This window comes from Papaver somniferum, chromosome 3 (assembly GCF_003573695.1).
Source record: "Papaver somniferum cultivar HN1 chromosome 3, ASM357369v1, whole genome shotgun sequence".
In the NCBI taxonomy this organism is placed as follows: Eukaryota; Viridiplantae; Streptophyta; class Magnoliopsida; order Ranunculales; family Papaveraceae; genus Papaver; species Papaver somniferum.
In genome coordinates this window covers 187,655,256-187,677,884 of record NC_039360.1, presented here as the reverse complement: position 1 = coordinate 187,677,884, position 22,629 = coordinate 187,655,256, and the positions used below count along the sequence as shown (strand labels likewise).

At 35.7% G+C, this 22,629-nt stretch overlaps 2 long non-coding RNA genes across 3 annotated transcripts; both read right to left on the bottom strand.

Moving 5' to 3' along the window:
* Positions 1-2,892: 2,892 nt before the first annotated feature.
* LOC113361968 lies at positions 2,893-4,865 on the bottom strand. Its single transcript, XR_003365457.1, has 2 exons — positions 4,747-4,865; positions 2,893-3,268 (listed from the first exon to the last, which is right to left on the bottom strand). It is a non-coding gene; the product is annotated as an uncharacterized LOC113361968 (long non-coding RNA).
* Positions 4,866-6,586: 1,721 nt separating this feature from the next.
* LOC113361967 lies at positions 6,587-9,442 on the bottom strand. Of its 2 annotated transcripts, none has more exons than XR_003365456.1 (7): positions 9,007-9,442; positions 8,695-8,810; positions 8,373-8,496; positions 7,848-7,958; positions 7,204-7,379; positions 7,001-7,094; positions 6,587-6,886 (listed from the first exon to the last, which is right to left on the bottom strand). It is a non-coding gene; the product is annotated as an uncharacterized LOC113361967 (long non-coding RNA). The 2 variants fall into 2 exon arrangements; XR_003365455.1 differs by having other exon boundaries at positions 7,204-7,352.
* Between the last annotated feature and the right edge of the window lie 13,187 nt (positions 9,443-22,629).

Genomic DNA, 22,629 nt, shown 5'->3' with positions numbered 1-22,629 from the left:
ATTTCTAAATCCCTGTTTCTCATAAAACATCATCCGAAACAATTTTAACGAGCACAACCCCAAAACCTTCTCAGAAAACACCATTCTCAATTATACTACAACTCAACAATCCCTTTACCATCAATACCACTTCTAGTTACATTCACAGTTCCATTAGTTAATCATCTCAACCTTAGTTACAATCCCAAACACATAAACTCAATGAATCTTAGCAATTCAACTCAAAAATACCAAAGTTAAACAATTAATGACTTACACAAACATTAACATCTTCTGAATTGCTCATATCTCAAATCATTTCTACTGAAACCTTATTTAATCTTTGCTTCGCCATCTGAGTTGAGTCAATACTCGAGTTAACACCACCACCATATCTCATCACAGTCTCAACTGGTTCATCAACCTTTTATGGATTTATTCACCTCAAGAACAAACCCTAATTTCTCAAATTAAACTCTTTTTCTTCAAACCTAAAATACAAACCCTAATTTCTTCGATTCACCTTCAGAACAGCTTCACCTCATCAATTCGATAAAACCCCCTTAATTCTTCTTCCATTAACAACTCAATTTACTTCTCAATTTCATACCAAACCCTAATTAAACTCTCTCTGTAATTCTTCTTTTTTGTTGAGCGTGAATCGGTAACTTGTAGAAACACCACCACTATCACTTGGTTCTTGACTAGTCTCTCCTTATCTCAATCCCATAATCTCTCTCTCGTCTCTCAAACCATCAGCGGGAAGAACAGAGAAATAAGAAGAAGAAAGAAAACAGAGGAAGAAACGGGAAGAAGAAGAAAAGAAAAGAGAATGAGCTTATCTGCTCGATTCGCCTGAGGATAAGGCCGACCAAAAATACTGAGGCACCAAACAACTTAGATATGGGCTGCCATAAAATCCATCCATGAAGACTATTTTCCCCTTCAAGATAAACCAATAATATCTTCTTCGTCCGGTATTCAAATGACACGTTCGAGTAGCCCATTTCGCATAACTTTTCGAGATCTATCGAGTAATACTAATTTCGTATCTAAATCATTGTTAGATTAATTTCTATTAATTAAAATCTATATTAACTATTCGAGTCATTAGCGGCTAAATCGTATCTTGACTGGTCTAATAGCGTTAGCGAGCTTGAGGATCCTTACATTCTCCCCACCTTTTTCATTTTCGTCCTCTAAAATCGAACCATCCTTCTAGTCTTCAAAAACTCCCCACCTTATAGAGAAATACTATTTCTCGACTAAATGCAAGTATTGCTCATATTTACAAACGCACGAAAACTAACTCATTTCAAATGAGTTCAAGCAATAAGAAAAGAAACACAAATTCAATTTACTTTCTACAACTAAGATCTAAAATTTGTGACTCTAGGTTCAATAAACTATTTTCTTTTTCAATAGATTACTGGTTCTAAATTTATCGGAAGATACTCTATAAGAAAGTTTTTATCTGAATCTGTAATCTATGAATCAAAATTATGAACCTCAGCTACACTGTAATCTATGAATCAAAATTATGAACCTCAGCTACACTGTTTTAAACACTAACAAATAAATAATTCTAAGTTTTTCACACTAATTTTTCCAGTATTAGATTGTCTACGTGTTCATACATTTTAGACTAATTATTCTCTAATTTCTATTAGCTTTGTAAAAATATAAAATAATTGGTTTACCCTACAATTTTTACTTCACAAAATGTACACACAACAAAACAAACAAATTAATCCTTTAGTTATTGATGGCTTTTAGTGATTAAAATTTATCTCACAACCCAATCCAGTTTAAACTAATCTAATTATCTATCTGACACTAGCTATTAACTATTGTTGCCCATGTAAGATCTAATAGTGAGCTCTGATACCAACTTGTGGCGCCCCAACCTAATCACCTGCTTAGCTAATAGGATTACAACCTAATTGAAACATCAAACCTAGATTACCGATTCTAAGAATCATAATTACATAAAGTGCTAATAACAAAACCCAAATCCTCTGATATTATACAAATGACAAATCTCTCGAGTGATATGAATATATTAGTGTGTTGTTTTACAAAATAAATATAGAATACTCATATATGAAAGATTCACAACATCTCTAATGTGACGGACAGAAAAAGTTTATTTCCAAACGGGTTGAAATAAACGGGTTGGATTTAGACTCGTCTAGCAAGGTTATCCTCCCGTTCCGTCACTCGAAATATAAAATTGTACGAAAAATGCAATTTTCTTAAATAATCGACAGTATAAATAAATTGATACAAATTTATCTGATCACATATACAAATGGAGTACACATCAAAAATTTAAGAGTACAGTTTGAAGCTCAAACTAAATAGGATCTCTGAGAAAAATTCAGTTAAACACAATAGTTAAATACAGAATTAAAGAAATCAAATTTTAATTTCATAAAGCAACATGTAGCAGAGAAGTAATTAAACAAAGGGTCTAAAATTGCACACTAAAATTCCAAGGGAACCATTTATTCTGATAGAAGACCTGTAACATTTTTTGAAAATTTAAGGGAGGTAGTGAACCCACTAGATCAATTATTTGAACACTATTTGAAGTCACATCAAAGCTTAAGAAAAACAAAAGGACTCTTAACTTAACATTGCTTTGTTATTTTATCAATAGAGACAAGTTCAGAGAAGTTCGATAGTGGTTCAAATGTACAAAATTGTTAAGTGTACAATTCCAAATGAGCCAAAGAATGTACAACACAACTGGTCCATGTGAGCTTACTAGTTCAAAATGTAAATTGAGCACTTCCGGCATTAGTGCTACTCCTTTAATGGTTAAAAGCATAAAAATGCACAGATGGAAATCTAAACATATTGTAATGACATGAAAGAACCTGCTAGTACAGTAATACTAGCCAACAAGAATCTCCAAACAGAGTGTAATATATATATCAAAACCTGCCAGCATGTTGAGGACCAAGAAAGTTCTAAATGCAGTTTCAAATAAACATCCAAAATGAGATTCAGGATCTCTGTTTCCAGCATAACAAAGTTTCCATTTACAAACCATGCTAGGACTTCCAACTAGATCCCATCGTATATACAACAGCAAAATACATCAAAACAAACATGGGACAACAACAAAATAAACTATCCAGATGCATGGGTCAAGCAAGAAATTTAAAACCACCCAGAGAACCCCGTGATATACACATTATAGACAAGCAAAAATACCAACTTTTGCTCAAACTCCCAGCCGCAAGCTCTTCCCAAGCTTACTGCCTCAACCTTGCCTCATACTCTGTGGAAAACAAAACCAAGACGGGATGAGCCACAGCCCAGTAGGGGTTACGAAATAATGCGCTGATTAAAAATGATCAACTTGTAAATCAAGCTAAAGAAATGAGTTAGAAACATATAAGCTTGACAACTCCAAATTCATTTGAAACAATTAATAATGAAATACCGATCAACCGATAGTGAAGAAATTCACATAGCTACTTGTGAGGACCAGTCTCTAATGTTAGGATAGTCAGGATATCAGCCACCATCCCGGACGGTCTTCCACGAGTAGCCACATTTGTGGGATGTCCTTATGGGCCTAAGAAACTCACCTGTAGCCTTCCAAAATTCTTCCAAAACATGCTCAATAAACGACTACGGCAAACGCAGTAAACTCTAAGGTGAGACCATGCTCCGAAATCAATTTCAGTTAACCCAAGCCATCGAATTGTAGCTTAAAAAATCATATATCCAGAAATAATTTCATAAAATGTAAGATGCAAGGCGGCACAACAAGAAAACAACCAAAAACAATTAGCATATGAGAGCTGACATGAATACTGAGAAGTTCATCACTTTTCCTTTGTAAACAAAGTAATAACACCAAACCAATGATGATGTACCAGTAGGAAATAAACAAGGAATGTTTGAGTTGCTTAAAAAGGATTCAAAACAAGTTTATACGAAATAAGGTCGATAATTTATAAGATAAAATTTGGCATCAGTTTTGCGACAGGCGCATGGCAAAGAAAAGGGATGGAAAGTATCCAACAAGGTGTTAAGACACCAAATGAAAATAAATGTCCATACAAAAAGCGTAGCTTATCAAACCCATATAAATGTTGGGGTAGAGAGACAAAATGAATCAAAGGAAAAGAGTGATAACGACAACCAAATTTAAGTGTAACAAAATAGGTTTAAGGTTATGAGAAAAATCAGTAGGGATGGAGTTTTCGTACGGAACAGACTATGACAAGGAACTGAAATCTTTAGCTATATATTTTTAAAACCCATTAAAAGTAGTAGCGAAAGAGAAGTGGTTTTCACAAAAATCTCATGATCAACTGATGCCCAAGTGAAAAGACACGACCCCCAATTTAAACAATTTCTTTAAATGTCATAAGCTAGTGAGTTTAAATGGTTACAAAAAAATCAGGAGATAATAAGAGCGTAGTTTCCGTACTAAACCAAAACGATGGTTCTCCAAAAATGATAAATAATCAAATACAAAGTTCATTGGAGCATTTTGACAAACAGTTAACAAGTCGGTTTAAAAACTTAAAATCTAGTATCATGCAGGGTGTTAAGGCAAAGGAGAAACTAATTTAACAAGTACAATTAATCATTAACCCATAAAAAACAGGAATAGTGATGGAATTTTAAACGACACGGCAAGCATTGTGAATCGATAATCTTGATTTTGAAAGAACAAAAAAATAGTACAAATATATGTCAATGTAAAGACTGAAATTATCTCAATCGAAGAAAACCCCCTACCTTTACGATACTTGAACTTGTAATATATAGGTCGCGCAGAAAAAGATTGAATCCGCAATCAGAACCCCTTCTACTCGTGTTGGTTAGAGAAAAACAGTGATGGACTTTGAAGAAGAGAGGTTTGTCTCCTTAAATCAAGTTTAAAAATGAAAAGGCCCAAAATACCCTTAACTATTTGCATGTTAGTCACGTGTCATACATGCTCATAATTCTTGCTTTTACTAAACAAGCACCCTAAAATTTTAAGGCACAACCTATTTAGTTAAAAGAAAACACTCCAATTGGATTAAGGCACTCATCAGGGCTATACACACCCCATTTCATGTGCACACTATATGGTTCTAGCTTTTCACTAAAATGGGTCGAATTCAGGTTTGGATACGAACGGATATTTTTAGTGGTGTTATATCTAACATCGCTAAAAGCTTTAAGGTACGAAAACGGATATCTTCACGCGCACCATTGCTTCTGATTACCGAAACTGAAGCGGGAATGAGAAAGCACATCATGCCAAAGGGGTGCCAAATGGAAACATATAACTTTCAAATAATCACTAACATGATACTAAAGAACAAACAATTTATGTGTAACAATATGAGAAAAGCAATTAACACCTTTTACACACCGAGCATAACATCGAAATATAACATTTTAGGAAAGGAAATGCAGATTTTGCAGCCCATACCACAATCTCTACGATCAAACCAGTATGAAAAAGCGGCGGTCTAACAACCTCACCCAATATTTCGCTTAGCAATCTGTATGGACTAACTCCAATATACTTACAAGAGAATCAACTAGACAGTTAGACTCAATCTTATAAAAAGTATATCAAAGAGTTATATCTCAATCTCTCAATTCAATCCGCAATCAAACAAATAATAATTTGCGAGCCCGATTGAATATAAGAGAGATAACTTGAACGATACCAAAGACCAATGTTCAAGGATCAATCAATTTCAATCAACAACCAAAGGTTGGATTTACCAGTTGATCGATTCCACGCACAACCTGTGATATTTCAATTATATAACAAAGTATAATGCGAAAAAGAAATAACACAGACACCAGAAGTTTTGTTAACGAGGAAAACGCAAATGCAGAAAAACTTCGGGACCTAGTCCAGATTGAACACCACACTGTATTAAGCCGCTACAGACACTAGCCTATTACAAACTAACTTCGGTCTGGATTGTAGTTGAACCCTAACCAATCTCACACTGATTCAAGGTACAGTTGCATTCCTTACGTCTCTGATCTCAGCAGGATACTACACACTTTATTCCCTTAACTGATCTCACCCGCAACTAAGAGTTGCTACGACCCAAAATCGAAGAATTGATAAGCAAATCTGTCTCACACAGAAAAGTCTATAGGAATAGATAAATCTGTCTCCCACAGAAATACCTACGAGTTTTGTTCCGTCTTGTGATAAATCAAGGTGAACAAGAACCAATTGGTATACCGCACTTATATTCCCGAAGAACAGCCTAGAAATATCAATCACCTAACAATAATCTTAATCGATTAATGAAACAAAATATTGTGGAACTAGTGGAAAAAAACTGTTTTAAGATATTTAGAAAGTGTCTTATAAGCAAGATATAAGGCACTTTGGGGGTGCCTCTAAAAGTGCCGTAGATTCAGTGTTTTATTCTGAAAAGACACTTTGGGGGTGCCTCTGAATAATTTTAATTACGATACTTCCTGATTGTCTCTAGGTGAGACACCTGGGCTACGTCCTAGATTTAATTTACTAACATATTAAAAAAAAAATCAGATTTGGCTGACTGAGTGTGGTCATTCTGACTGGGCTTAAATAATCTGATTGAAACTCAAATGACACTAAAATGAAACCTGAATTTATAAATTCAAATAAAAATTCATTGTGTTGATTACACAATTTTTAACTGAATTCAATTACATTCAGATTCGAAATTCCACAATTTAATTACTCAAACTCAGGTGAACACTACTCTATAAATTCAAAACAAGCCAAAAAGAGAAGCAGAACCTTTACATTTATTCCACCAGTTTCCGTCTATTATCACAAACTGCTTGAACTTAATGACTGCGCACCAACAGTCTTGCAGTCATAGCCAGCAACATCCTTCTGAATAGCTTCAATTACTTATTTATTCTGCCACGATATTAAAACAAATAAAGTAAGCATAACATGATATGATAATGCATCATGTATACACTGAAATGCTGAAACAACCTCACTTGTCAGCACAAACTATCCAGAGCATACCATGATGTAAAAATCCGCTTGCTTGCCCTTGTAGCAAAACCAGCTCCATGTGGTTTATGAACTCCAAAAGTGTGCTCAGAGAATGGGGAATAGGCTAGTAAGAAGAGACAAAAATTTAAAGAGGTGAGCATAAGACCTCAAGTAGAGAAGTGGAGAAGGGAAGAGAATCAAGATTCTACGATTTGATATGAAGGAACACTTACAGCTGGCCCTGTCAAAGGAAATCCGAAATTGCAAGGACTGAGCTAGAGATTGAAATGGTTGATTTGGAAAGGTCTGCCCACCCCTCCAGCAACATTTCCACGTGTTCCTTCACTTTCAGCAGCTTGAGAGGCCTTATTAGTGCATTGGGCTGCAAGATACAAATACCGAACACCGACTAAAAATTTGTCAATCAATGACTCGATAAATATCTCTACTTCATAAATGAAAAAAGACCGTGTATCAACCTGAAAATGGATAACTATGATCCATGAGCAACTATAAATACCCTAAAAATAGTTGAAATAATATAAAATAGAGTTTCGAAATAATCTACTCAGCAATAAAGCTTTCTTAAACTTAAATTACTGTCACGGAAAGTTGAATCACTGATCTTCTCCTCACAGACAGGATAGGTGACAGGATCTTCAATCATCGTTTGCATAATAGTTAATAAATACAATACCCCTGGTAGATCAAAATAGAACCCCTTCAAACCCCATCAACTTATCCCTTGGTATAAGACCACTGGCAAACTCTAGCTTGACTAGTTTAGCATGACCCTATAACAATTCTATTGAATGGGAAACAAGATGTCAAGATGTTTCAGCTACTGAGATAAAATTATAAGATGTGAAAGTCTTACTTGCTCTAACAACAATGGACTATCCAAGGACCCTTCACCAGATTGGCGTGCCTCAATTTCTCTTTGCTGTGTAGTAGCACTACTTCGGGCTTCGTATAAAAACTCATCGTCCTACAAGGCCACAGAAAAAAAAATGCATGAGAAAAAAACTATTTTACTTGACCAGTGACATTATATACTCATACTAAAAGCTAATTTACAAAGAAGATCCTGCAGAAGTTTTTAAGCTTGTGATACTCTTTGCTACAAGGGATCTCATAAGATCTATGAGAATGAGCTTGAATAGTTGAAGTGAGAACGTATAGGAAAACTGATGAAGAACCTGGGGAACTACAACCCTATTGCAGATACTCCTACATGCAAGCTTTACAAGTTACAACTAACTCCACACAGTAGACATAAATAAATAGAAACAGCAAAATAAATGAGACATAAGAGAACAAATCCCCTGCTAAATCAAACCATGGGAATAACTATAATGCTATCTTCAATAAAATTATGTGCTATAATAGTAAGCGGCCATACCCGTTGCAGAACAAACTCCCTATATGCACGTTACAACATGTCGCTGTTCCAGTTGATTTCTATCAGCTCCAATTCAAGTTCTCCAAGTTTTATCCGAGTAGCGCATGTTCGTTGGAACCTCGTCCTGATTAAGTTGAGAACAAGAATTTCTATCATATCTGAGTAGCATAACTAGCACAACATATACTAGCAGTAATTTGACAAACACTATGAGCAAACATTTGACATGGAACATACTAGCAGAACTTTCACAAACACTATGAGCAAACATTTGATATGGAACCCAAACAAGTCAATTACGAATTTGAGAACAAGGAATTACCATATAATGCTAATCGAATTCACACATGGGCATCAACATAGATTGTAGCTGGACTTTAGCCCCCTCTTTTATTCTAACAACTAGCAAAACAACGTCATTCATCAGACAAATCCTACCTGAAAACAAAACAATCATACAGAATCATTTCCAACACAGGTTATTAATCAAACACTTGATATTCCATAAGTAACTCAGCATGCTCCCTTTCCTCTACAATAGCTTCCTTGATGAACCGATTCAAAATCCAAAAAATAAAATTAAGCCAAAGATTCAACAAAATCGAAATACTCAGGGATTTAGATAGCAAATTACTTAGCAATTCCTTTAGGAGCAATGTTATTCCACCCAGATTCAATCAAGCAACAACTATTAGAAAACCAACCAACTTGTTCTTCTCCTCCTCTCTGTAAAACATCATCTGATCTAAAAACAAAAAATCATTAGAAAATTTCAAACAAATGAGACCCCTATAACTATAAGAAATCAAAAATAAAATCATTGGAGTTGTCTGAAATTAAAATCAAAAAGTTTCTCAAGATACAGAAATGACTAAACCACTACCACCACCAAAATCAGAAGCAAAGTTTCTCTTGAAACTCCTCATCATCATCTTTTATACAACGTAAACAAAAACAAAACCATAACAAGTAAAGTTTAAGATGAAAATCAAAACGGATCTATAAGATTAGGATTTCGATAAACAGAAAAGAAAGAAAAATAAAATGGTTTGCAACACCTCTAAATTTGGGATTTTAGATTCGAGATTTAGGGTTTTTTTTAAAAAGAATGCTATTATTGGGGCGTCACATTCCATTAGAGGGGCGTCACCTAACAGGACAAAAACGGGTCACCCAGAAATAATATCAAAAACCTCTTATCTCAAATAATGTTGTAATAACCGAACAATTTTTTAGTTAATTTTAATTTTATTAGATAATAATTAATTCTACGGTTGGAATCAATCCAAACCGGGACGTAAAACCAATTTCTACGGTTGGAATCAACCCAAACCTGGACGTAAAAATCAATTTCTACGGTTGGAATTAAAAGAAACCTGGACGTAAGATTGAAGTTTACGGCTAGGTTGACGAAAGGAAAATTCAGTAAACTAAACCTAGACGTAAAATTGAAAATTACGGTTGGAATTCAACTAAACCTAGACGTAATACAACATGCAAATCAAAGTTTACGGTTGAATTGGACTAAACCTAGACGTAAGTTCTTCAAAAACTAAATTACGGTTGAAAAATCTAGTAACGTACCCAGACGTAACACTAGCAAAAAGTAACTAAAACCCTAATTTTACTTCGATTTCATTCAATCTAACCTATTTTAAGCACAAAAACAAGTAAACAAAGATGGGTATGTTCGATTATTACCTTACATACGCCATGGGTTTGTTCGATGAAATGAATTCAAATAGATTTACGATGAAAAAGATGAAGGGAAAGAGGAGAGGAAGAAGAAGAGCAATTGAAATGTGAAGAATGAAGAATAGAAATCAGGTTTTGTTTCTGTTTTTAAGTTTTAATTTTAATTGAAGGGTAGTTTGGACAGTTGCTATTGAATCAAAAGTACCCCATAACCAGATTTTTGGTCACTAAATATCCAAGTGAAGCCCCTCTATTGAATGGTGACGCCCCAATAATAGCCTTCTTTAAAAAAGCGCAAAACGAAATAACTAATAATTTCAATTGAAGCCATGGTCGATCTGTAAGTTGAAGAAGAAAAAAGCAGAAGGTAAGGCTAAGTCTTATGGGCTAGATATCTAGCTGCTAGAGTGGCCATCCACGTCAACCTGGGCAACCTCCTAAGTCTTATGGTGTGTCTAATCTAGCAGATAGTCGCTGAATAGAACGGCGTTGGGCGCCTAATGATTCGGCGCGAACACATTTCCTTCTTTCCCGGCATGAAAAAGTACGAGAGAGTTTATATAAAAATTGTATGTATTCTTCTCTATCCCATACGGGACCACTAGACATGTCAGACAATATACAGATTACGTTCATCAAAGGCAATATGCATCACTAGTTTATTTCTTTATGGGACCACAGTCCAGGTGTCCAATCTTTAGCCATCCATTCTTATCTCACTGCTCCAACTATTGCATGTGATGAATTTAATTTTTCTCATCAATCGTACAACATTTCATTGAGCGCCAAATGGAACAGCGTTAGTGTCACTTTTTCAGCGTCGAATTGTTCAACGTTTCAATCTCGCTGATAGTTGGACTGCGAGCACCTGCTAGGAGAGAGAACTATCAACTATCACTATTAATTTTTTTCCAACACTTTTTTCTTGATTTGCAACACTTTTTGGCCAATCTAGCCCATAGGGGTTAGCATAAGGAAAGAATAAAGAGAGAAATGAAAGAGAAATGAAGAAAGAAATAATAGAGGGGGCGATAAGAATGAGATGCCTGTACAGAGGACCGCAGAAACTATAGTACTCACGTGTCGTTCTATAAGTCAACAAAAGTCATCCCACAACGACATGTTGACCATATCAAGGACACTTTCCATACATTATTTCAGTTTTCTGTACCCCGATATTTGTTTTGTGTCGTTTCATTGCGCCTCAAATAGCCTTTTCTCCACTAGTTAAACGATGAGACGAAGATGTTTGTGACTACTTTTCTATCTTGCGTATCGGAGATATAAATCTCAAGCCAATCTTACGATTGCACTCAATCACAATAGAAACAGCAAGATTAGATCACACAACTACAAAGAAAATAGTTGGGTCTGGCTTCACAATCCCAATGAAGTCTTTTAAGTCGTTAACCTACAGGGTTTCGTGAAAAACCTAAGGTTAAAGGATAATCGACTCTAGCTTATATAACTAGTATCACACAGGTGTGGTGATTAGGTTTCCCAGTTGCTAGAGTTCTCCTTTATATAGTCTTCAAATCAGGGTTTGCAATCTAAGTTACCTTGGTAACAAAGCATTTAATATCTTTCAACCGTTAGATCGAACTTAGCTTGTTATACACAAATGAAATTTACCTTCATTTAGGTTTGAGTAACCGTACCTAAACGTGTACACTTAGTTGATTCAACAATAGTTAACAATGGTTAGCCATATGAGCACTTTCATATCAACTTTATTCATCTTCACCATAACTAGTTCAAATGACTTAAATGAACTAGTTAGAGAGTTGTTCAATTGCTTAGATATTATAGAAGTATACAAGACACAATCGAAGAAAAATCGGTTTTGATTCACTCGAATCGATTCATGAACATTATAGCCACGGTTTGTAAAGATTGCATTCCTTAATATATAAATGTTTTAGTTCATGAACAAACCGATTTTAGAAAGTAACCTACCGAAGTATGTGAACGGGTACGCATACTTAAGTAACCGGATTGAGTTTGTTTTTCACTTTCAAACTCCAGCAGAAATTCACGGACGTGAACTTTCCGCCAGTATGCATACGGGTACGCATACTCACCTGGATTTCCAACAACCGCTAGTACGCGTACGAGTACGCATACTTTGGGTTACCGATTTTGGACTTTTACACAAATGTGAGAATACACTATGTTTATATCCAAAGATGGTTACATGTTCTAAACTCTCATTTCAATCATTGAAACTTTCTTAGAGGATGTTGTATAGTTATTCACAAACTATTTTTCATCAAAGCGATTTTCAAGTTATTGAAATAATCAACATGACTTTCGTGTCACGAGTAAAGATGAACTTGGCTAAAGCAAAAGCTTACCAACACATATTTTGAGAAATAGATAAGCGACATAAACTCGGCTCGAAATAACAAATGTATATAATCGAAGTCCATATAACAATACGACTTTCGTCTCAGAATAGGACATATAATAGATAGACTTTTGAGTGATAGATAAGTTCAAGTCTCCACATGCCTTTTTGTCGATGAAGTTCCACAAGTTCCTTGAGTAGTTCTTCGTCTTTATATGATGAATGCGGTGGAGTGTAGAGCTCAACTACACTTGTTATCCTAGTCCGAGACTTAGATATAAGTAGACTAGAAATCAAGACTTATAGTTTTGGCAACTAAACTTGAAAAACAAGCTTGAGATAGCAACGCTTGCGAGTTCGACCGAGCAGTGCTCTAACAATCTCCCCTTTTTTCAATTTAAGTGACATAACTATCTATACATATGTAATACAAAATAAATAAACTTTGTAGCTTCTCATCCAAATGCTTGATCTCCTTGGTTCTTCAACATTACTCGAAATCTTCGTCACTTCCAAGTACTCTAATGATTCCAAAGGTATTCAATTCAGCATCATCGTTGTTGAAGTTCCGTAGACATAACAATGAGAAAACAATAGCTCTCGATCATTGTTATACAGTGTTATAGTATTATTACACGGTATCAAAGTTCAAGTGTATCACAACTTCGACAACAATACTGTGGTGATATGTATCACTCCCCCTTAGTCAATACTTAATCTCACATGAAAACCATTCCCCCTTACATAATGATCCGGAAACCATATGTATTTGTAGTGTGAACTATACATTAATTCTCCCCCTTTTTGTCAATAAAATTGGCAAAGGTACGAAAATTAGTGGGATCCTAATGAAATTTCCAAAGAGATACTTCATGACCAAAAGAAAAGCACATATCAACTTTTTTAGATGCAATCATACAGCCGAAACTAAATACATTGATCAAGGATTTTATAAAGATACAAGATAACCCCTATAATATTCCACAGCCGCACTCCCCACAAAGATTTGGCAATTAAGCACAAGTTCAATTAAGAACTCTCCCCCATAAAATGTCATTCCCGAAAGAACAACAAGAGCTACCTTACTTTCAAAAGAAAAGAATGATTTATTTGGACATTAACAAATCACATGAAATATGAATTTGTATCCAAAAATCTTAATTAAATTAACCACAAGAGAACCCATGATTAATTTAATCGGAAATGCTCACATAAGAGAACTTGCAGAGCCGCAAAGTATTTACATAAAGATATGGATCAGGGAAGATCAATACTTCGTAATATTCAAATATTCATTCTATTTTTCATTACTATTTGCATAGAGACATATAATAGACCTAATCTTTGTAAACAAAAGTTCGTCCTATCTTCCATCAATATTTACATAAAAACATAATACGCTTAACTTTTATTTGTCAAAAGTTCATTCAATCTTCTATCAATGTTTTCATAAAGACATATGAAAGACTTAACTTTTGACCATGTATGGGACAATCATAGTTCACGGATGCAAACACACATATCCCATAACAAGTTGCAATATATAAAACCATAAAGATTAATACTGCAAAAACAATCTTTGTCCTTAGAAGGTAGAATCAATATTTTTCGCACGGATTTACACCAAGAATATCTACCAAAGGCGTATAAAAACATTTTCTTAACAAAGAAGAACATACAAAGTCAATAAAGACCATGCATCATAGTTTACATAAGATGATTGTGCACATCCCATAGTAATGCGTACTACTGCCTATTATTGAACTTCCTTCTTTGTGATTCACCAACAACATTCTTGTAAGAGCTACAAACGAGCTTATAAGAGTAGTGATCCAAGAATCCAAGTGCCGAAGTCCAATAGAAGTGGAACAAGTATGACGAAACGAAGCAAAACACTCAAAAACAAGAGACAGGACAAAGATCAATCTTAACTCATCCAAATTCAAGAATTCTCATCTCCATTTTTAAGAGAATTCAAAGAGAAAGATAATTCAAAAAGAATGAGGTCATTCCGAGTTCGGACGAAGAATTTACGTCCAAGACAAGTTTACCGAATATCGACGTCTACGGGCAAGTATGCATACCGGTTTGCAAACGAATTTTTCATGACTTGGAGCAGTATGCAAACGGGTATGCGTACTAAGATCCCTGGATTTTGATTTTAAATGATGGTATGCATACTTGGTATGTGTACCATGAAGTCCAAACATCCCGAACTTTTTAGAAGAATCCAATCGAATTCTACAGCCTTACCGAGCATAACTTGTGCACCCCAATTATTGTGCTTCCCTCACCAGATACATAGCAGGGAATTCCTTGGTGAGGATGCACTTACAACACACTCAAGTTGTGTTGAGGTGAACAATGTCTTGCTCACCACAAGTGACTTTTTGATTATCATGAAAGCGATCGCTTTTAGAACCTTTCGCATCCAAATCCATATTTCCAAAGAACTTTTTAAGTTCCAACATCATGGATACTGCCTTCTCCATAGTCATGGAATTTTCTGGGATATCATTCCTTTTTACACTCAAAGCATCATTGACTTTCTTTGGTATCCACTTCTGAGTGCGTTTAGGAACACCCGAAACCTTCTTCCCATTACTCTCGGAAGAGAACTCTCGGAAGAGGATCGGATTGACTATTCTTTTGCAAGTTAGTCTTTCTCCAATTCAGAGCATCCGATCTTGTCTTTCGTCTTTACGAAGTTATCCTTTTGATAACCATTACGATTGTGAAAAGGCTTCGTATGACATTTATAGGAAAATCTAGGTTTATTACAGGAATGATTCCTTTGCCTAAAAGTTGGAAAGTTACAACCTGTAATGTTAAGGGGATTAGCTTTAGTAGATGATCTTGGTTTCACATCTACTTGTGATGCCCAAACAAGAACATTATGAAGTTTCTCATTCCTTATACGGAAACGACATATCCTTCCCAGGTGACCTTTATTTCCGCAATAGTGGCAAACATAAGGAATGTTCTTACCTCGATCCGTGTGCGCTGACTTTGGAGGTTGATATACTTTTCTCTTTTGGCCTTAACTGCTGGCGAAGGTATTTTACTTTTGCCATCAGCGGAAACCTTTTGTTGAGAAGAATCACTAGCCTTGACAAATTTTACCTCTTTGCTAATACTTGGAGCATCTATTCCCTTATAGCCCAATCCTCGTGTATCACGATGATTTTTACTTGCGCCTAGCATAGTGGTTAATTTGCTTGAACTAGTATTGAACTTTTTCAAGTCATCTTCCAACATCTTGAGATAAGCGCTTTCTCTGTCATCAAAACTTGCTTGCTAGGAGTTAATCCTTGCTTCAGTTTCTGCAAGTTTTTCTTCCAACAAGAAGTATTTTTGATAAACATTATCACATTCAAGTGACTTTCTACTCAGGTTTTCCTCGGAATCTTTGAGGATCGATTCGCAAGAGCGATTCCAACCATAAAGACCTCTGTAAATCCTTTTCAATTTTTTGTTTTCTCGACAGAGAGGAGTCAGAAGAGGTGTGACATGAGAAGTTGTAATCTTCTTCATTTTCAACGAATCCAAAAACTTAACATACTCTGAGACTTCCTCATCAACATCTCAATCAATATCTGAATCACCTTCATCAGAAAGTTTATCCAACTGTTCTTCTAGACGTGTTTCCCAATCAACAGTTTCTACATTCAGAGAATGTTTAGACGTTGACTTAGGTGTGACAGTCCTCTCAGGTGAACTCAAGCTTTGAAATCATCTGGTAATTTCTGACCTGATGCGTTATTAGAAATAAACTCGTCCATAATAATCAGATTGCTACAAACACAGACTTATAAGGTCTTAAACGTGTTTGCTTGCTCTGATACCAATTGAAAAAGCGGGGGTCTAACAACCTCACCCAATATTTCGCTTAGCAATCTGTATGGATTAACTCCAATATACTTACAAGAGAATCAACTAGACAGTTAGACTCAATCTTATAAAAAGTATATCAAAGAGTTATATCTCAACTTCTCAATTTAATCCGCAATCAAACAAATAATAATTTGCGATTCTCATTGAACATAATTTAGAGATAACTTGAACGGTACCAAAGACCAATGTTAAAGGATCAATCAATTTCAATCAATAACCAAAGGTTGGATTTACCAATAGATCGATTCAACGCACAACCTCTGATATTTCAATTATATAACAAAATATAATGCGAAAAAGAAATAACACAGACACCAGAAGTTTTGTTAACGAGGAAACCGCAAATGCAGAAAAACCCCGGGACCTAGTCCAGATTGAACACCACACTGTATTAAGCCGCTACAGACACTAGCCTATTACAAACTAACTTCGGTTTGGACTATAGTTGAACCTTAATCAATCTCACACTGATTCAAGGTAAGTTGCGTTCCTTACGTCTCTGATCCCAGCAGGATACTACACACTTGATTCCCTTATCTGATCTCACCCACAACTAAGAGTTGCTACGACCCAAAGTCGAAGACTTGATAAACAAATCTGTCTCACACAGTAAAGTCTATAGGAATAGATAAATCTGTCTCCCACAGAAATACCTACGAGTTTTGTTTCGTCTTTTGATAAATCATGGTGAACATGAACCAGTTGATATACCAGACTTATATTCCCGAAGAACAACCTAGAAATATCAATCACCTTACAATAATCTTAATCGATTAACGAAACAAGATATTATGGAATCACAAACGATGAGACGAACGTGTTTGTGATGACTTTTCTATATTGCCTATCGGAGATATAAATCTCAAGCCAATCTTACGATTGCACTCAATCACGATAGAAAAGCAAGATCAGATCACACAACTACAGAGAAAATAGTTGGGTCTGGCATCACAATCCCAATGAAGTCTTTAAGTCGTTAACCTACAGGGTTTCGTGGAAAACCTAAGGTTAAAGGAGAATCAACTCTAGCTTATACATCTAGTATCACACAGGAGGTATGGGGATTAGGTTTCCCAGTTGCTAGAGTTCTCCTTTATATAGTCTTCAAATCAGAGTTTGCAATCTAAGTTACCTTGGTAACAAAACATTCAATATTCACCGTTAGATGAAAAACTGATTAGATTCAAGCTAATATCTTTCAACCGTTAGATCGAACTTAGATTGTTATACACAAATGAAATGCACCTTCATTTAGGTTTGAATAACCGTACCTAAACGTGTACACTTAGTTGGTTCAACAATAGGTAACAATGGTTAGCCATATGAGCACTTTCATATCAACCTTATTCATCTTCACCATAACTAGTTCAAATGTCTCAAATGAACTAGTTAGAGAGTTGTTCAATTACTTAGATCTTATAGAAGTATACAAGACACAATCGAAGTAAAATCGGTTTTGATTCACTCGAAATCGATTCATGAACATTATAGCAAGGTTTGGAAAGATTGCATTTCTTAATATATAAATGTTTTAGTTCGCGAACAAACCGATTTTAGAAAGTAACCTACCTAAGTATGCGAATGGGTACGCATACTTAAGTAACCGTATTGAGTTTATTTTTCACGGACGTGAACTTTCCGCCAGTATGCGTACGGGTACGCATACTCACCCGGATTTCCAACAACCGCCAGTACGCGTACGGGTATGCATACTTTGGGTTCCCGATTTTGGACTTTTACACAAATGTGAGAACACACTATGTTTATATCCAAATATGGTTACATATTCTAAACTCTCATTTCAATCATTGAAACTTTCTTAGAGGGTGTTATATAGTTGTTATTCACAAAATATTTTTCATCAAATCGATTTTCAAGTTATTGAAATAATCAACATGACTTTTTTCACGAGTAAAGATGAACTTGGCCAAAACGAAATCTTACCAACACATATTTCGAGAAATAGATAAGCGAGATAAACTCAGCTCAAAATAACAAATGTGTATAATCGAAGTTTATATAGCAATACGACTTTTGTCTCAGAATAAGAGATATAATAGATAGACATTTGAGTGATAGATAAGTTCAAGTCTCCACATACCTTTTTGTCGATGAAGTTCCACAAGTTCCTTAAGTAGTTCTTCGTCTTCATATGATGAACGTCGTGGAGTCTAGAGCTCAACTACACTTACATCCTAGTCCGAGACGTAGCTAATAAGTAGACTAGAAATCAAGACTTATAGTTTTGGCAACTAAACTTGACAAACAAGCTTGAGAAAGAAACGCTTGCGAGTTCGACCGAGCAGCGCTCTAACAATCTCCCCCTTTGTCAATTTAAGTGACAAAACTATCTATACATATGGAATACAAAATAAATAAACTTTGTAGCTTCTCATCCAAATACTTGATCTCCTTGGTTCTTCAACATTACTCGAAATCTTCGTCACTTCCAAGTACTCCAATGATTCCAAAGGTATTCAATTTAGCATCATCGTTGTTGAAGTTCTGGAGCCATAACAATGAGAAAACAATAGCTCTCAATCATTGTTATACAATGTCGTAGCATTATTACACAACATCAAAGTTCAATTGTATCACAACTTCGACAACAATACTATGGTGATATGTATCACTCCCCCTTAGTTAATACTTCATCTCACATGAAAACCACTCCTCCTTACATAATGATCCGGAAACCATATGTATTTATAGTGTGAACTACACATTAATTCTCCCCCTTTTTGTCAATAAAATTGGCAAAGGTACGAAAATTTGTGGGATCCTAATGAAAGTTCCATAGAGATACTTCATGACCAAAATAAAAGCACATATCAACTTTTTTAGATGCAATCATATAGCCGAACCTAAATGCATTCATCAAGGAGTTTATAAAGATACAAGATAACCCCTATAATATTCCACAGCCGCACTCCCCACAAAGATTTGGCAATTAAGCACAAGTTCAATTTTGAACTCCCCCCCTTAAAATGTGGTTCCCGAAAGAACAACAAGAGCTACGTTACTTTCACAAGAAAAGAAGGATTTATTTGGACATTAACAAATCACATGACACATGAATTTGTATCCAAAAATCTTAATTAAATTAACCACAAGAGAACCCATGATTAATTTAATTGGAAATGCTCACATAAGAGAACATACGGAGCCTCACAATATTTACAGCCAATCCATCAATGAAATAACTATTTTACCCTTCAAGATAAGCCAATAATATCTTATTCGTCCGGCATCCGAATGACACGTTCGAGTAGCCCATTTCGCATAGCTTTTCGAGATCTATCGAGCGATACTAATTTCGTATCTAAATCGTTGTTAGATCAATTTCTATTAATTAAAATATATATTAATTATTCGAGTCATTAGCGGCTAAATTGTATCTTGACTGGTCTAATAGCGTTGACGATCTTGAGGGTCCTTACAGATACTGAGGAAACTAAGTAGATTAGGGTAGTCTACTTGGTCTCGACCATACGAAGTTGGTATTAGATTTTGTATTGCGACTTAATTTTAAGAGTATTCAAAACTGGACTAGGTCCCGGGGTTTTTCTGCATTTGCGGTTTCCTCGTTAACAAAATCTTGCTTTGCCATTTATTTTATTATTCCACATTATAATTGTTTTATTATAAATAACGTAAATTGCACATGTACGTTAATCTGTAACACTTGATATTGATCCTATAGAGTATCTGTTATTACCGTACCTATTATCAAGTGATCACTTCGTTGTCGTACCGTCTTGATCTTGAATCCATAGTCAATCACACAAGTAATCTTGTTGTCGTATTGTCTCGATCTCATATCCATAGACGATCACGAAGTGTGTACCAAAGTTATTGTATTGTCTCGACTCTGTCCATAGCCGATCACACTTGGTAAAGGACTTATATATTGATAAATAAAACATTGTGGTGTATTTGGGTACCCTCGTCATTTCACAGTCGTTCAGAAACTTTGGTATTTTATCAAAAGAAAGAATGTTGTTTCTGCGACAGTTTCATTTATCGTTGTTTTGGGGTAAAAACTGATTCTGCTGTTTTTGGTAAATTTGGGCGTGTTGATGAGAAACGAATTCAAACCCTAAGCAAATGTACTGCACATGAGTACTTTTAGATTCGAGAGATCAATTTGTAAGACTCTGGCCTAAACCAATAAATGGTCGTTCCAGATACAATTGGGTCACAAAGTGAAGGAGAAGGGTTGATCTTAGGGAGGGAAGCGAAGAAGGAGTTTGAGATCAGAATGTTGAATTATGAAGGTGTGGTTGTTTTATGACTTGTATCAGAATGTGGAACTGGCTTGCAGAGTGTAAGCTATCAGTTCTTGGGTGTTTTCTGAATACTTGTGTTGATCACCTCTATTATTATCGAAAATAGGTTGAAAAACCTATTTATACAAGTCATGACTGAGCGCACCCTGATCTCGTATAAAGTGGAGACAGTTAAGTAGTGGAGAAGTGGAGTTGTGTAAAAGTGGTGACCATCACATTTCCATTTACGAGGGAAGACTGACCAGCATTACACCCACTATTCTCTTATTATTATCGAAAATAGGTTGAAAAACCTATTTATACAAGTCATGACTGAGCGCACCCTGATCTCGTATAAAGTGGAGACAGTTAAGTAGTGGAGAAGTGGAGTTGTGTAAAAGTGGTGACCATCACATTTCCATTTACGAGGGAAGACTGACCAGCATTACACCCACTATTCTCTTACTGCTATTAACCGTATTCCATTTTCTGACACTTTTTTGTAATGGGAGCGTTGCACGCCATACGCTGTAAACCACCAAACCAATACCCTAGTGAGCTGATGAGTGCCAAATATTGTATATATTTATCCCTTTTTGTTGGCATTTAACTCATCTTTTGTGCAGTAATTCTACATTTTATCCCATATTCTGTATTTTCATTGTTTTCAAGAATAAATATTTTTATTAATTAATTTTGCATTTTTAGGTAATAAATAAAGTCTGGATGACTTGCGGAGCAAAAAGAGCAGAAAAGTAGTGAAAAGCCGGGAGAAATCACGCAAGGAAGCCGCGCAGAATGGTGCGCACAACCTCATTTTCTACACACAAAAACGCCTCCGTTCTCAGCCATCAGATCAGTTCTCAGAAGCATCCGACGGTCTCTCCCTTGCTGTGCATCGAAGTTTGATATCTCCGCCTTACACTACAGCACCTAACTCCATCTTGAGCCGTCAGTTTCGTTGTATTTTTGCATCCAACGGTCGCTCATGATCTGTCTCAATTTCTCCGTTAGATCCGTTTCAGAAGCTATCATCCTACGCCTTTCATCACCGAACATCAAGGTTCGATGATCCCGCTCAACACTCAAACACCTAAGTTTATATCCCACAAACCAAACAACCCCTAGCCAAAACCTAATCGAGCTCACCCCATCTTCTTCCCCATTCTCTCTGCAAAAACCATGTCCGCCACCAACTCCGCCTGCCTCTGCCTCAACCACCACCACGCCTCTTCCAAAAGCCATCATGGCTACTTGTAATCATAACCCATCATTACCCTACCTCTCTAGACACATATTCTATCGATTTCAACCCTTTTTCTTCACAGAAACCCTAGGTTTGAAATTGGTAGAATAGGTGAAGTTGGAGAAGAAATCAGAGCATGGGTAGATGCGATTGGATCAACAGAAGCATGGGGGGAAGATTTAGAGTTGTTATCAGTGTATTAGGTAAGTCAATTTCACCTTTTTGTGAAACCCTAATTTCTGACATTTGGGTATTTTGGGGGAATTGTAACTGACTATAAATTGGGGTCATGGGTTGTGAAATTGACATGCTTGGATTAGCCTGCATCCAGGACTCTCATGTCCTGTTAATGTTAATGTTTTTCTCTTTAATGTGTTCTGCTCAATTTCACTGCATATGTTAAAATTGTTATGTTCTTGTTAATTTCATGTTTTAATTTCCTGTTAAATGTGTCCTGTTAATGTGTGTTATTACTGTTAGATGTTTGCGTTCATTGTTAATGTTTGTTTCCTGTTAATGTTAAATGTTGTAATGTTCCTGTTAATGTATGTTGTTTACATGTGTTGTTCTTGTTTATGTGTTAGAGTCATTGTTAATGTCCTGTTAGTGCCATGTAATGTTTAGTGTTAAGTTTGTGATACATGTGAAGTGATGGAATGCTAAGCTAGTTACCTTTGAAGCATTGAACTAATTGTGCAATGGAAGAAATCAGTGCTCATAGCAAGCTGATTATCTTGCCATTCCTTTTGTATGCTTAGGATGCAATGTGCTGATTGTGCAATGGAAGAAATCAGTGCTTATAACAAG